Source organism: Vulpes vulpes, chromosome 16 (genome assembly GCF_048418805.1).
Source record: "Vulpes vulpes isolate BD-2025 chromosome 16, VulVul3, whole genome shotgun sequence".
In the NCBI taxonomy this organism is placed as follows: Eukaryota; Metazoa; Chordata; class Mammalia; order Carnivora; family Canidae; genus Vulpes; species Vulpes vulpes.
The window spans coordinates 41,970,611-41,986,620 of record NC_132795.1 but is presented as its reverse complement, the minus strand read 5'-3'; the positions used below and the strand labels follow the sequence as shown (position 1 = coordinate 41,986,620).

At 37.5% G+C, this 16,010-nt stretch overlaps 1 pseudogene; it reads right to left on the bottom strand.

Moving 5' to 3' along the window:
- Positions 1-5,425: 5,425 nt before the first annotated feature.
- LOC112922188 (large ribosomal subunit protein uL1 pseudogene) lies at positions 5,426-6,091 on the bottom strand (annotated as a pseudogene).
- Positions 6,092-16,010: the final 9,919 nt, after the last annotated feature.

Below are 16,010 nucleotides of genomic sequence, written 5' to 3'. Positions count from 1 at the left end.
TTTATGTATTTATTCATGAGAAACACACAGAGAGAGGCAGCGACACAGGCAGAGGGAGAAGCAGGCTCCATGCAGGGGGTCTGACGTGGGACTCGATCCCGGGTCTCCAGGATCATGCCCTGGGCTGAAGGCAGTGCTAAACCACTGAGCTGCCCTAGAAAAACTTTCTAGTCTGCCTCTTCAACTCAACCGGATAGCTGATATCCTTAACCTGCAATGTGGGAATCGTAGCTATGATATTTATGAGCGCACTTCATCATCTGCAAAGTGCTTTGGCAAGGTGAGATTTTCTCATTCTTTAACTTATATAGCTCTACATACTATATTAAGCTCTGTTAATTCCTTTTTCCCAGGACTAAAATGGAAAACTGGAAAGGTTGATGGACTTATGTTCACATAACCAAGCCGAAAACCCAGGGCAGTTATGACAGGGTTAAGATACATTTATCAGAATTGAATGAAACAGAAAGGTTAACCTTCCTAATCATTTTGATCACCTGAGTAATGATGACTAGCCAATTAGATTGGGCACTGAATTCCATAACAGATGTGATCAGCCCTACTAGAGGTAATTTAATGGAAACAACAACCATATGACTGGAAGTAAAAAAAAACCTGGATTTAGACTCCTGCCAAGGACAAGAAATATGATCAAAAGTTAATCACTCAGCCTTTCTGAGCCTCAGTTTTGACTTTTGTGAAATTATGGTTGGCGGTCAATGACTTTCATGTTTCTTGTTTGGCATTAGTGCTGATTCCTGTTCCAGCCATGCCTTCCAATGATGGAGTTGAGGTAAGTTATTTTCTTTTTGTTACATTTTTATGTCTTCTCAAATTTATCTGGAACAGCAGTTTAAATTGTTCTTTATTTTGTGCCTATTGATCATTGCATTTTAAGTCAGTGAAATCACCAGGGTTGGCTTTTATGATTTGATGTTTGAAAGGATATTTCCAAAGGAAATTTAAAGAGACCGATAATTAAATTTACCTGTTCACAATTCAGAGGATAAATTTGCCAGGTTCTTTTAATAGCAAAGATGATTTTCTCAACATAGTCCAAATTAATAATAAGCCAGAATGATTATATTCTAAGATTATGTGTCTCTAAATCATAAAATGAGACTACTGATTTAATTAAATCAGATTGAATAAGGTTTTTCTTTAATAGCACATCATCACTCAAGCTTAGAAATATTTTGAAGGTAAGCAAAGCAATATTGCAAGCTCACTTTTAAAGAGAGAAATCTGACTTAGGAGAACTAAAACAGTATGGATGGTAAACTGTCTTCCAAGGACACTGGAGAAAGTGTCTCCCTTGAGATATGTAAATGTGAATCAACCTAATGAGGCAATTCATGAGTCAACCTTAATTAAAGTGAATCTGTATCCCCCTATGATGTCATATACCTTGTCACCATTTATTCATTTACCTATAAGCCAAAGAAGTGGTAAGTCAGATAAATGTCTCAGAGCTACAAGGTTTTCTTGAGATGAGATCAAGCAGGATAGGGGTTGAGCTCTGGGTCTCTGCAGCTGGCAACCCCTTGTAGCTATGCTAGTGTCTGCTACATTGGGCATGTAGGTACTGGTATAAGTCAGGGTTGTTTCCAGGGAAGAGGAGGAAAGGACCTATTGCTTAGGCAGCAAACACTATCTTCCACACGTATTGCTCGGCATACTCATAAATGATTAATTTCCTCAAGGAGAGTATCTGTTCAATCATGATTCCCAACTTTTACTCCCTTTCTTTGAAGCTACAGGGACACTGGAAAACAAAATAGAAATCTGTGCAAAATAGGGGAAAAAAAATCTAACAACTTCTTTCACTTGACTATTATTGAGGTAACTGCCATGGAATCATAAACTCTGAAAAAGTTTATAAAGCCCCATTTTAGTTTCTCAACTTTTCTGAAATTGTAGCATCCGAAAATAAAGATATAATTTTGGGCTGGTTGGCATGCATAAAACTCATCTACTGCTTCACTTGTTTTTGTCTGGTAGATGTGTTTCTTAGCCCAACTTCCATTCCAGATCAACCCAAGCTCTCCATTCCCTCAGTAAAACCTTCCCTTTAAAGACCACAGTGCTGAGACTCCTGGGTGACTCAGCAATTGAGCATCTGCCTTCGGCTCAGGGCACGATCCTGGGGTCCTGGGATTGAGTCCCATGTGGGGCTCCCCTCAGGGAGCCTGCTTCTCCCTCTGCCTGTGTCTCTGCCCCTCTTTGTGTGTCTCTCATGAATAAATAAAAAATTAACAACAACAACAAAAAGACCACAGTGCTGAAGATCCAAGTCTAGGGAGGCTATTTTTTAGTGTACTCTACATGTCTTCTCTCCCAGTTGAGTAGTACACTTGCTAAGACTCAGTTGTGCTTTCCCAAGCTGTTTATGATATTTGCACATGTTACTGTAATAATGTACTTTGAATATTATATAACAAAATAAATAGGAATGCAAAAATAAAGTTGTTTTGTGAAAATGAAGTTGACAAACATTAACTTGAAATGGATCATTGACCTAAATTATGTAAGAACTAAAACTATGAAACGTCTGCAAGGAAACATAGGAGACAATCTTTGAGATGTTGGGTTAGGCTCCAATGTCTTAGGACACAAAAAACACAAACTATGAAAGACAAAGATCAATAAATTGGATTCCATCAAAATGAAAAACTCTTGATCTTTGAAAGAAAATGAAAAGGCAAGTCATGAACTGGGAGAAAACACTTGTAACACATACACCGGATAAAACACAAACCCACAACATAAAAGAAGTCTCACAATTCAATAATAAGATAAACAACCCAATTAAAAAATGACCGAAAGGGTTGAACAAGTAAGGAAATGAATGGATGGTGGATGTTACGAGCCAGGTTTCTCCCTGTTGGCGAGGGAACTTCTAGGATGAGCAAGAAGGGACGGCTTGGATGAACCCTGTGGGACTGGATTACAGGTGGAGACACCTTATGATTAGCTTACTATGTACACAAATGGATGGATACAGCAGCAATTATAGATCTGTAGGCATACGTAACTTTGTACGCATCACCCAGTTCTGTCTGCTACGAGGGCATAAGGGATTCCAAGGAGGGCTGGGCCTCATCCAAACAGGAGAGTGGTCTATTCAGTGGGGCCTCCAGAACTCAACAGGCTGCTTCTTTCTGCCTCTCATGCTCTTTGTTGTCACATGGTGTCTTCAATATCTCACCTAATGCTGCTACATTTTCCAGTTTTTCTTGCAACTGGCTTTTCCAAAAATGGTGCTTTTATTTTTAAAAAATAACCGACATGTTTGGGTCCACTTATGATTGCTATTTTTGTCATTGACTTATTATATGTCTATCTCTATGTTAGATTGCAGTGTCCTGATTATGACTGCTTTATAAAATGGTAGTGTGAATCGTGAATCATTGGTATTTGCAAAATTGTTTTGACTCTTCCAAGCTCTTTGCATTTCTATAAATGCTTAAGAATCCACATATTAGCTTCTACCAAAGACCTATTGAAGATATTTTGAATAGAATTGTATTGAACCTACATATATATTTAGGAAGATGTAACATCTTAATAGTATTAATTTTTTCTGGTCCATTTTATTTCTCTATTTAGATTTTTCTCTCTCTTTTTTTAAAAGACACTTATTCAGTGTCATGATTAGACTATTACATTTAGCAATCAACAGCATGGGTGCAAAAAAAAAAAAAAATCTACATTAAAATCCTTTGTTGGAATGCTTTACACTTTCCACAGAACAGAAACTAAAATAACCTGTTATACAATTAGTCACAAATACAGTCCTCAAGTTTTTTGTCCCTACCCATGAGTATTGTCTAAAACATGTCTTCTTGGTAGCAGCCAGGCCCTGCCACCACAGCACTTGGCTGAGTTCACAAATCTGTTATAACCTGTAGCTTCCCTGTCACTTCTCTGGCTCTCCTCTCCTGCTAGGCTGTTTCCTGGCAGTAGTTAAAACCTTTTACCTCTGCCGTAGCTGCTGCTGCTGCTGGTGGAACCACCACAGGCACCTTGGTTTTGTGGTTTGGCCAAGTATTGGCCTCTGCCACCATAGGGATCAGAGCTTTTGCCTCCAGAATTGCCTCCTTTCATTGGTCCAAAATTTGAGGATTGACTGTTGTCATTGCCAAAATCTTATAGCTTTAGCCTATAGCTCCAAAGTTGCTCCCATCATTACCAAATCTGTTCTAGCCATCCCCACCGCTACCGTATCCACCACCACTTCAACTGCCACCAAAAGCCACCTCGCCCCCTGAACTTCCCTCCACCACCAAAGTTGTCATTCCCATCAAAACCACTTCCATGACCACCATCAAAGTTTCCAGAACCACTTAGACCTCTTTGGCTGGATGAAATATTACTCATCCCTTGCTTAGATGGGGCTTCCTTACTTCACAGCTGTGGCCATTCACACTATGGGATTTTGAATGACAAGCTTATCTACGGAGAGCTTGTCTATGGAGTTATGGTCATCAAATGTTACAAAAGCAAAACCTATCTTTTTGCCACTGCCTTGGTCGGTCATGATCTCAATGACCTCAATTTTCTCACACTCTTCAAAATAATCTCTTGGATGATGTTCTTCAGTGTCTTCTTTCATGCCACCCACGAAAATCTTTTTCACAGTTAAGTGGGCACCAGGTCTTTGAGAATCATGTCTTGAGGCAGCCCTCTTTGGTTCCACAGCTCTTCTATCCCCCTTGTGTGTGGCCTTGCATTCATGGCTGCATCCCCCCCCTCCCCCGCGGTGGCATATGTGACAAACCCAAAGCCTTTGGAGTGCTTGGTGTTTGGATGCCTCATTACCACACAATCCGTAAGCAATCCCCATTGTTCAAAATGGCTCTTCAGTCTTTCATTGGTTGTTTCAAAGCTCAAACCTCTGATGAAGAGCTTCCGCAGCTGCTCAGGCTCTTTGGGAGACTGTGACTTAGATATGACGGTGGTGGTAGGGGAGATGTTAAGGATGCTTGCTCAGTGGCTTCCACGGACAGAGAGGAGTAATCCAACAAATGTTATCTCTAGATTTCTCTTTAATTTTTCTTGCTAGTGTGTTGTACTTTTCAGTGTACAAAACTTATACATATTTTGTTAAATTTATTAAGTATTTCATGTTTTCATGCTATTTGAAATATTAGCTTTTAATTTTATTTTTTCTATATTGACCTAGTATCCAATGGCCATGCTAAACTCATACTTACTTTAATAGCTTTTTTGTAGATTATTTTTGATTTTCTATATAAACAACTATGCTTGAAGTCAAAAAGATTTTTAAATTTCCAATCTATATGCTGTTTATTTCTTTTTCTTGCTGTATTTTACACTGGCTCTATTGAATATAGGTGGTGAGAGTGAATATCTTCACTTTGTTCCTTTTTTTTGGTACCATTATGGTTTATTAAACTGTGCCTTAGTTCAAGTGCTGGGGCTTGCCCATGGTGCTCTTGATGTATAAAGCCCAGACATTATGCCAATTCTTCTTGAGTAATGACACCAGGAAACTGACAGCTAAGTGGATGTTGTACACAAACTCATCATTTGTCATCTTGTCATCTTCATGTGGCCATGGCCACGGGCAGACACAGCACCTTCTTCACCTGGAATTTGATGGTGGACTTCACTTCATCCACTTTGGCCACCATGTTCTCACTGTGGGTCAGCAAGGAAGGAAAATTTCCAGCCTCATTCAGGCCTATGCCTAGGATTTGCAGGATCTACTTGATCAGAGATTCTGAAGCCAAAGAGGCATCATCCATCTAGGCCAGCTCTTGACTAATGTTTTTTTATTCCTGTTGAGTTTCTTCAGTGTCTCAATATCCATGTGGGGAGTATCCACAATCTTGGCCTCATCACAGTGCTGCTGGTGCCCCAAAACACATACAGAGAACTTGGGGCAAGGAGTGGCCTTTAGCCTGATGGTGCCCGAGCAGTATTTGTCCTTCTGAGGGTCACAGTTCTTCAAGCTGATCTGCAGCAACCACATCTCCAAAAACTTCCAGGGCTGGCGCTGGGCCCCTACCAGAACTTCCTGCACCACCTCCTACAGGGTTTCATGGGTGACAACTTTGAGGCTCATGGTTCCTTGCACTGCAGTAACCAAAAAAGAGCCCTCTCTTTGTTCTAATGACACGGAAAAAACGTTCAGTCTTTCATTAGTAAGTATGATATTAGTTTAAGTTTTCCATAGATATCACCGATGATTTTTTTAATCACAACAGCTCTTGAATTTTGTCAGATGCTTATTCAGCATCTATTATGATGATCATATGCTTTTTATACTTTAGTTTGGCAAATTACAGACTTTTGAATATTAAACCAACCTTGCATTCCTAGAACAAATCTCATTGTCCTGATGTATTTACTTTTTTGTTTGTTGCTTGCCATATGATTTAATTTTATATTTAATTTCAAATTTTCATACTTCTTTATCCTTATAATGTTTGATTTTGGTATCAGGATAATGTGGCCTCAAAAAAAGAGTAGCAAAGTATTCCTTTTGCTGTTTAATTTCTATGTTTGTGTGACATTACCATTTTTCCCCCTGGATGCATGATAGAATTTACCAGTGAAGTTCTGCTTCTTCTGATCTCACTTTTCATCCTGTTATCCCAGCTAACCTCTTTTTTTTTTTTTTTTAAGATTTTATTTATTTTATTCATGAGAGACATAGAGAGAGAGAGAGAGAGAGAGAGAGGCAGAGACACAGACAGAGGGAGAAGCAAGCTCCATGCAGGGAGCCCAATGAGAGACTCACTCCATCCGGGGTCTCCAGGATCAGGCCCTGGGCTGAAGGCAGCACTAAACCGCTGAGCCACCCAGGCTGCCCAATCTCTTTAACTCTTTCTGACCTGAATGCTTCTGGACATTAGCTTAACGAAAAGGTATTTGTTGATAATAGATACGGCCTAAGACTGATAAGTTAAAAACTAGTCATAACTTGAAAAGAAAAATGAAATTTATTTCAGTTACATTATTCTCATCTTCCGTCCTCCTTCATATGTTTAATAATTATGTTATTTTTAGTTCTTCTACTGTACATCTTTATAGCTGTAATCGACATTCATAGATCTCTATTTTTTGTTCTATCGACTTTCAATAATCTCTTAACTCCCCATTATGTTAACATGATGGTATGAACACATCTATTTTTTTCATTTTTCATTCTTTCTGTAACCTACACTCTGTCAATGAAACTGCAAATTTTCACTGTCAGAGATGTTGAAATTTGCCTTTTGTCTTACAAACACAACCAAGTCTTCAGTATTTTATTGTAAGTTAACTCTAAAAGGTGAAGAGCTATACATAATCTTCATATTATTGTATTATTATGGTAGTAAATTTTATTTAGTGCCAGGCCAATTTATTGTGCCAAAATTCTATTTCCTTCATTGCAAATTCAGAGTAATAACCTCTGGCCTTTATTTTGTTCTGTTTATTCTAGGGTTTCTTATTTATTTATTTTTAAATTGTATTTCCCTAAGTAATCTCTATACCCAACATGGGGCTTGAATTCACTACCCTGAGATTAAGAGTTACAGCTCTTCTGACTGAGCCAGCCAAATGCCCCCATCCTAAGGTTTCTATTTACCTTTCTTTTTCCATTTGCATTATTTGCCTCTGTCATGTGTTAGCTTCCTATTCCTGCTATAAGAGATTACCACAAACTTGGTGTCTTATAATACCACACATTTATTATCTTATATTTCAGTAGGTCAGAAGTCTAAAGTGGGTTGGTGAAGCTATACTAGAAGCTGTCAGGGAGAAGTTGTTTTCTTGCCTTTCCAATCTTTAAAAACTATCCAGTGCATTGGCTCATGACCCTGCATTACTCCAGCCTCTGTTTCTGCTGTCATATCTCTTTGTCTTACTCAACCCTCTTATAAGTACCCTTGTGATGATATTGGGCCTACCTGTATAATCCAGGATAATCTCTTCATTTCAGGATCCTTAATTTAATCACCCCTGCAAAATATTGCCATGGACAGGTTCTGGAAACTCAGATGTGGACATCTGTGGGGAGCCATTGTTATATATAAAATATTTTTCCAACTCTTAATCATATTTTTTTCACTCTATCAATAAGTAAGTAAACATTAGATATTTAGGAGGATCCTGGGGAATCAGGTTTTATCCACAATTATTTCCTAGTTTGTTTATTCCTCCATGCTTTTCCTGGCACTAACATTAGTCTAGAACAGAGAATATATATTTTTCAATACTGTACCTCTGTAACTCTCCAGATTACTAGACTATCATTTATCTTAGATACTAGGCAGAAAAAACCCTTTGAGCAAAGATGTGTGTGCTTCTGTTTGTGGTTCTGCTGAAAGTTGAACTAGAACTTTCTTAGAGGAAGCTACGTAAGGCCTCAAAGTAAAGTCAGCACATTCTTATTCAAGTTTGTCCTTCCAAGATTCTGAGTGTTGTTGCCTTATTAAGTACAATGGCTGAACCCCAAGAATCAATGGACAATTAACTAGCTGTGTGCTACCACATAACAAGAACTCACACTCAACTTTTTAGTTAAATGAAATATCTACTCAAAGTGTACTATATACTATCATAACTCCATAATGGATATGGTGTTGAATTTAATAATCCCACAGTGATTTAATGAGACTCAATACTGGAGCTTTATAGGAACATTCTATTGAAAATTAGAATTAGGGACATTCTATTGAAAATTTTAGGATTGTTGTACTGATAGAGAAGTCAAATTTAGCCATCTTGGTATCACAAGGGGAGAATCTGCCTGAGAGCAAAACCAACAAAGAAAAAACAGAGCCATGAGTTGGAAAACCAGATGGATGAAGAGATTACATCCCAAGAAGAGTTTTTAAGCTCCTTGATCTGGTTATGTCTAAAGCCAAATGTAAATGTCAGTTATGTGAGGCAATAAATTCCTTTTTTTTTTTTTTTTTAAAGCTGGTTAGTCTTAGTTTTCTTCACAATGTAAGAATGCTATTAAGATAAAAAATTCAAGGGGCCATGCATATAGATCAATACTATACCTATTTGAAAATTTCCCTGAGATAAGTTAAACCTCTCATCCAAATATCTTACCCTCTTTTCTCAAAAGGAGCAATTGAAAACATAGACTATTGCTCCCTAATTATAATTTCTTCTAGATATTTATTTACTCATATCTCAGAATGTAAGTTTGCAGTGGGAATTGGGTGACCATGACTTTCTAATGGAGAAAATAAAGTCCCTTAAACTCTTTAAAATTCCCATTCATTTACAGCACATTGATTTTTATCACACACGCACACACACACACACACACACACACACTACAGAAAGAAACTATAATGTTCCACAAATAGTTTTAATACTAAGGTCAAAACCATGTCCTTTTACTGGTCAATCCTCTTTCCTGTACATAATTACTTCTCAGGACAAAAAAAAAGAAAAAGAAAAATATCCTCATTCTGAACGTCTGTATATTTACCAAATAATCCTCCTACAGGATTTACTTTGGATTTAATTCTCGAAGATAGACTCTACAGTCTTTAACTGAAACAAAAATTTTTTAAAAAATTTTTAATAAAGCAAAAAACCATACACACAACTAACACCACCATCAAAAATCTAACACACAAATAGACTTTACCCAGGTTCTATTCTGAATTCTAAGGAGATGACTCTTCCTTATGTTTTAAATTTTAAGAACCATCTCATCTTCCAATGTCCACTTTAAAAAATATTTACGGTACTCTTTCTGACTGTTATATGCTTACAAATTTTGGAATTGTCTAATGTTATTTGCAAAAGAGTGACTTCTTGCAGCTCTCAGTAACTGTGCTGTGTCTCCCTCCCTCAAATCCCAGGATAATCCCCTCTGAATGTCTGACAGACTTTATAGAATTATTATGACATTCAGAGTGCTCTCAGGGCTCTGAGCCACAGAAAGCATTTTTCAACATTATAATTTATCTATGATCTTTTTACTGCCATGTCCTCTAAAATACTCAGGAAGACAAAGTCAGCATGGCTTGTTCTTGGGTACTTTTTGTTTTGTTCTGGGAAGACAGCTTTTGGATCTGGAAAGTGAATAATGCTATCCTCACACTTCCCATCTTGTACCATCTAAGATGAGGAACACCAAAAGAAATTGGTGGCCTTAGACATACATGGCTTGGCTGGCCCTTTGTAACTCTCATAGCAATATGTACCCAATCCGCATTATTTGGGGCATATTAGTTAGAGTAACCATGACAAAAGCTTTGATAAAGCTGGCTCTCAGCATTGAGCCTGGCCCTGAATTTGCTTCATAATCCTGTAGCCTTGTGGGTCCCTGAAGTGACCTGATTACCGGGAGAGGTAGGAGAGCAGGCAAAGGATGTCTAGACAGCTATTAGAGAGTAGCCCTCTGAAGGCAGACCCATGTAGAGTCTCATCACTAGCAATTTAGTCAGGAATTGCTTTATCCTGGAGCTGTTGCCTCAGAGCATAGCGCTGCAGAAATAGGATTTTGATGTGGGAGAGGTGATAGGAAGATCATTTTGAGGCGCTGGACATTGCCTAGGTCCATAGGGCACACTCTGAAGGGCATGCTGGCTGCTTGGGAATCTGGACTACAAGGGAGGAGAAGAAAGAAGGACACCAAATTCAGATCAGCCGTCAGTCCCATGGTTGTGCCAAACAGTGGCTCTGTGTCAGGGCTAAACCCTTTAGTAAAGGGTTAGGGAGAAACACTCTGAGTTTATTTCCCTCCTCACTTTGATGCTTGTTTGGAATGTGTTTTTGTGTGTGGTCACATCTGAGTTTGTCTGACTTCTACATGCACAGAAACAGTTTCATGCTGAGAATTGTTACAAAGTAGATCAGTGAATTAAAAATAACCCAAAATGTCTGCATTTTAGTTAAAAATGTTTATACTGCTCTGTGAAGAAACCCAGTGTTTTTTTCATTTAAATGGAACGTATGTCTACAAGGCATTCCAAGGACCAGTCTTTTTTGTAGCTATAGATAAGAATTTCTTTAACTGCTCTCTACCAGACTTCTATTAGCAGAGCACAAAGTAATTATAGTTGTCTGATTGGTTGGTATTATTTGGAAAAAGTAATTGTCCAAAAGGAGAGAATATGCAGACGGAATGATTTAATAATTTGTATATCAAATTTGCCCTTTGGATGGTTGTCATTAACATATAAATTAACTTATAAATTATATTCTGAACAGTGTGTAAACTCTGGAACAATTAGATAAAATAAAACCTCTCCACACACTAGAATTTCCTGTAATTCAGAATGGAGAAAGAATGCAAAATTCTGAGAACACATGAGCCTGCTTCACTATGCCATAGAATTTTGTCTTTTCCAGTAAAAAGCTTTCTTTAATATTTGGATATAGATCTCTTTCCAAACAGGTCAGCAGAAGGCAGAAAATGCAAGCTTTGGAAGATCTTCTTACATGTCCAAGCGTGCCAAGTCCTGCTTAGCCACTGAATATTCATACTCTTCTTGTAGCTTCAAAACCAGGGTATAGATTCTGCAAAAAAAACCCACCTGAGAATAGACTTTTCAAATCTACTAGAATAAAGCCCAGGAACCACTGCAGTAGTTTATACTATCTGGCCTCAAATGCTTTCAAAGCCCAGGAAGCAGATCATGTCTAAAAGGCCCAGGATAGGATATTTTAAAGATATTATAATATTTCTTTTTTTTTAATATTATAATATTTCTAAAAATATTTATAAATGGTCATGCACACTAGGTGGTAATTGATCCAGAAGCCAATGAAAGCATCTTTGTTGATTTTAAAAAAAAATAAAATCCTTTTTCCAGATTACTGAGATCCCTCTCTGCATTTATTTATATTTGGGGGGCCCAAAACATAGAAAATGTAATAAACATATATGATAAATATTCACCACCAAAATGAACAAATATTAAATTTTATTCCCTTCAGTTTATTATTTTTTAAAACTTTTATTTACTTATTTGAGAGAGAAAGAGAGCACAAGCAGGGAGCAGAGGAGTAGCAGACTCCCCACTGGGCAGGGAGCCCGATGCAGGGCTCTATCCCAGGACCCCGGGATCATGACCTGAGCCAGAGGCAGACAGACGCTCAACCGCTGAGCCACCCAGGTGCCCCTATTTTTTCTTTTTTTAAGTAAAGCATTAAAATCTCTACATTTTCTCTGCCAGGTCCATTATCTTCCCTTTCCAAAGGTCAGCATCATCTGGTATACATATCCCAGTTATATTTTTGTTCTTGTATTATATTTTTTATGTTCTTTAACAGCATTATATAATATTTTCCATAAGTGTCTTGCCAAATTAAAAAGTTTTAACATATTTTCTAATATTTATTGTTAGTATTTATGTATGGTATTTTTTATTGTCTACCAATCTTAGATTGGATAGTCTTCTGAATTCTCTTAATTTTACAAGTTATCTGAGGGTTCTTTTGAATTTTGTAGGAAGATAATCATATATTCTACATATAAACATTTGGCTTTTTCTTTTCCAATTCGTATACCTCTTTTATCTTGTATTAATTCTTTGGTTAGGAACTTAAGTTCAATATTGAATAGTAGGATGATTATGGGCACCCTTGTCTTATTTCTTATTCTACTTGAAGTGCTTCTAAAATTTCACTGTTTAGACTGATGTTTGTTGTTAGTTTTTGATAGTCACTTGATTAGGTAGGAGAAGTTGCTTTCTATGTATATTTTTTAGGGTTTTTTTTTCCTGCTTTATTGAGAGGAGCATATGGCATTTAATTTGAAGATTTTTATAATGTTGAATTATTCTTGCCTCCCTTGTCTCAATCTATTTGGTCACTATCTATCTATGTATTGAATTCCATCTGGCAATTTGGGGACTTTTTAGTTAATTATATCATTTATATAACAAATATTCATGGATGCTTCCCATCTGCCAGGCACTTAGGCTATAGAAGGACAGTAGTGAACATAGGAAATTTTTAAAAATCCTTGCCCTCATAGATTACATTTAAGAAAGCAGTCAACAACCAAGATTGATAAGTAAAATATACAGTATATTAGGTAGTGCTTGCTATTAAACAAAAGAATAAAAAGAGAAGAGGGATGTGAAATCTCTGTGAAGGGTTGGACTTTAAACTGAACATCCAAGACAGTCTTCACAAAAATGTAAATCTGAGGAAAGGCCTGTAAGAAGGGAATGGACCTAACGATGCAGCTAACTGGGTAAGGAACATTCCAAGCAGAAGAAACCAAGGTTAATCCTAAAGTAGGGACATTTCTGACATATTTAAAGGATAATTTGGTATTATTTTTTCATAGAAAATTGCCTATTTCATTGAAATTTTCAAACTCATTGATGTACAATTACTTATGATGTTTAATAATTTTTTAAAATGATTGCATTTACAATTCCTAATATTGCTTTAGGTCACTTTTTGTTTTGATTAGTCTACCTAGAAGTTTGTCTATTTTGTTATTATTCTCAATATTATTATTATCAAATACACCCTGTATATTGGAACCAACAATGTATACATTGCATCTCAGATGAGCAAAAAAGCCACTTTATATTTCTTTACCTCAGATGACATCCTCTTTCTTATATTCAAAGAGGGCTCTAGTAAACTTCTGGGTATCTTCCATGTCAAAGAGGAGCTCATGAAGTTTCGGTAGTGCTAACCCAATCTCTCTCTCTCTGCCTAACCACACCATGCTGCCATTTTGACTCTACTGAGCAGCTGAGTGCTATTGGCATGAAGGCATACCGCAAGGTAGCCTCTTCAGTGATCTCACAAGGGCACAGGTTGCCCTCTTTTTGCCGTTGTTCTCAACCTGTTTGCTGACCACCTACATAAGCTTAGGGTTGCACAGGAGTTGCAATTAAAAGCTTATAAGAATCATCAGTACAAAGGAGAACAGAGAGGCCTAGTCAGGGAGAAAGCTGACTCACCCTGAAGTAACTTCCTTGCTTGGATCAGGCCAAGGCACCATGAGTTACAGACATTATAGGAGTAGAGTTAGTAAGACCAAGGACAATGTCTGAGACAAATGGGATGACACACTTTAGCTAGGGTATATTAATAATATTTTTTATTTTTTCCTATGCTATGATATCTTGGGGCCTTAATCACGAGAGATTATCCCTCTCAAGGTTAGATAGCTCCCAGCTATCCCAGCTAACCCAGGTATCAGACAAGTAGGGGCAGTTCCTATGTTTCAGAACCCACAAAAATTATTCAAATTAGCCACCCTAGGCTTGTCTAGTTTGTTTATTCTGCCTGGCCCATTGCTTCCCACAAAAACAATAAAAGCTCTCATCCATGTTTTCCTCTTACTCCCTCTGATTCTTGACTGATCCTAGTGCTACCCAGTTTGGCCCCGTACGGTATGTCATGCCATGCCTCTTATTTCTAGGGAATCTGTAAATATAAACTTCTTCCTTAATGACAATCATTTCCATGTTTGCATGTCTTACCATATCTGATTAAAACAAATCCTGGCACATTTTAAAACATAGAGGGCCACAGATAGAACATACGCCTGTGGACTCAATACCATTAAGGTGTTAAAAGTCCTTTGCAACCAGATGCCATCTTAAGAAGGAAGAAATTGGGGAGGAGGGAGAAGTGTTAGCGTCCTTGAATGAGGATTTAAGCAGTTCACAATTCTAATCTCCTACATAATGAACTCATTGCTGCTCTTGGTGGAAACTTTTTTTGTCAAGCTTTACCTTTCCGAGCACAGTGGCAAATAATTATGGATGACACTACTATAGCTGCTTAGCCCCAACATTTGGCACCATTAAAAGGCTTCTGAGTTTAGTTCTTTAAGTTAGGAATTTCTCCTTGAATGTCCAGTGCTTTAGGCTGCCTGAAAGAATCACAGAGGTAGCATCACATTTTGCTAATATTTAGCATTTATTTATCAGAACAATGTAGCATAGTGTCATCAAATTACCTGAGTCTGAATCTAGGCTCCATCACATGGGCTATGTGACCCTAGACAAGTAGTTTAACCTCTCGTCACCATAGTTTTCTCACCTATAAAATGAAAATAATTTTAATAGTACCTATTTCATGGGATGGTTATGAGTAGTAAATGAAATAATCCATAGAACTTACAAATTAATATCTGACACTGAGCACTCAGCAAATGTCGATTATGATGACAACTAAAATGATTCTTAGAATGTCTTTGTGCAGCTACTGTGGTAAGTGGTCCCTTGCTTCCTCTATCTTCCCAGCACCCCATGGTGGTATTATTACCTAGGAATAGTGGAGCTAGGCTTGACTTCTTTGACTCTACACCCTTATTCTCATGACTAGAGGTTTCAGAGAGGGTAAATCAAAGTAAGAGTTCAGGAATTTTGGCACCACCTACTACTATATCAGCTATCCAAGAGTGAAAAAGAAGAGAACTTAGGGCACCTTGTGACATTTCTCATGTTGTCACCAATGATGCTGGTATTTAGATCACTCAGTCCAAGCTGTAGTCTACAAGACATCTCCACATGTCCCTGAAAACATTCAAGAATATGATGTTTTTTTCCTTTCCCACAAAACGGCAAACATTACTGAAACATTTCATTTTCTGTCTGAAAAAAGATGTTCTTTGGCATCAAACATTTAACATGAGGATATTTTCTGGAGCACCAAACAATCATTGATAGCTAACAATGCTGATTTTGCTTAAACAAAAGCCATTATGAAGCCACCGAATTGTCATGTAGCCAAGAACCATGAGACCCGATCAGTGATGGGAACATCAGTATCAAAAGGAAAGATATTTTTCAGCTAGCACTGAGCCTGAATGTTAATTTCTTTTGGAAAAAAAGAAAAAAGACAAGGTTGGAGGACAGTGCGAAAGAGAAAGAGAAAAGGAAGTTCTGGTTGTTATTTAAAGAACATACACCAGTGAAACCAACTACTCCAAGTGTTACCATGTCATCAATTTCAAATGAGAAACAACACTGGTTAGGAGTATAAAATAGTATTGATAAAAATTTTGTGAATAGAGTTTGAATTCTAAGCAATCGCACTAA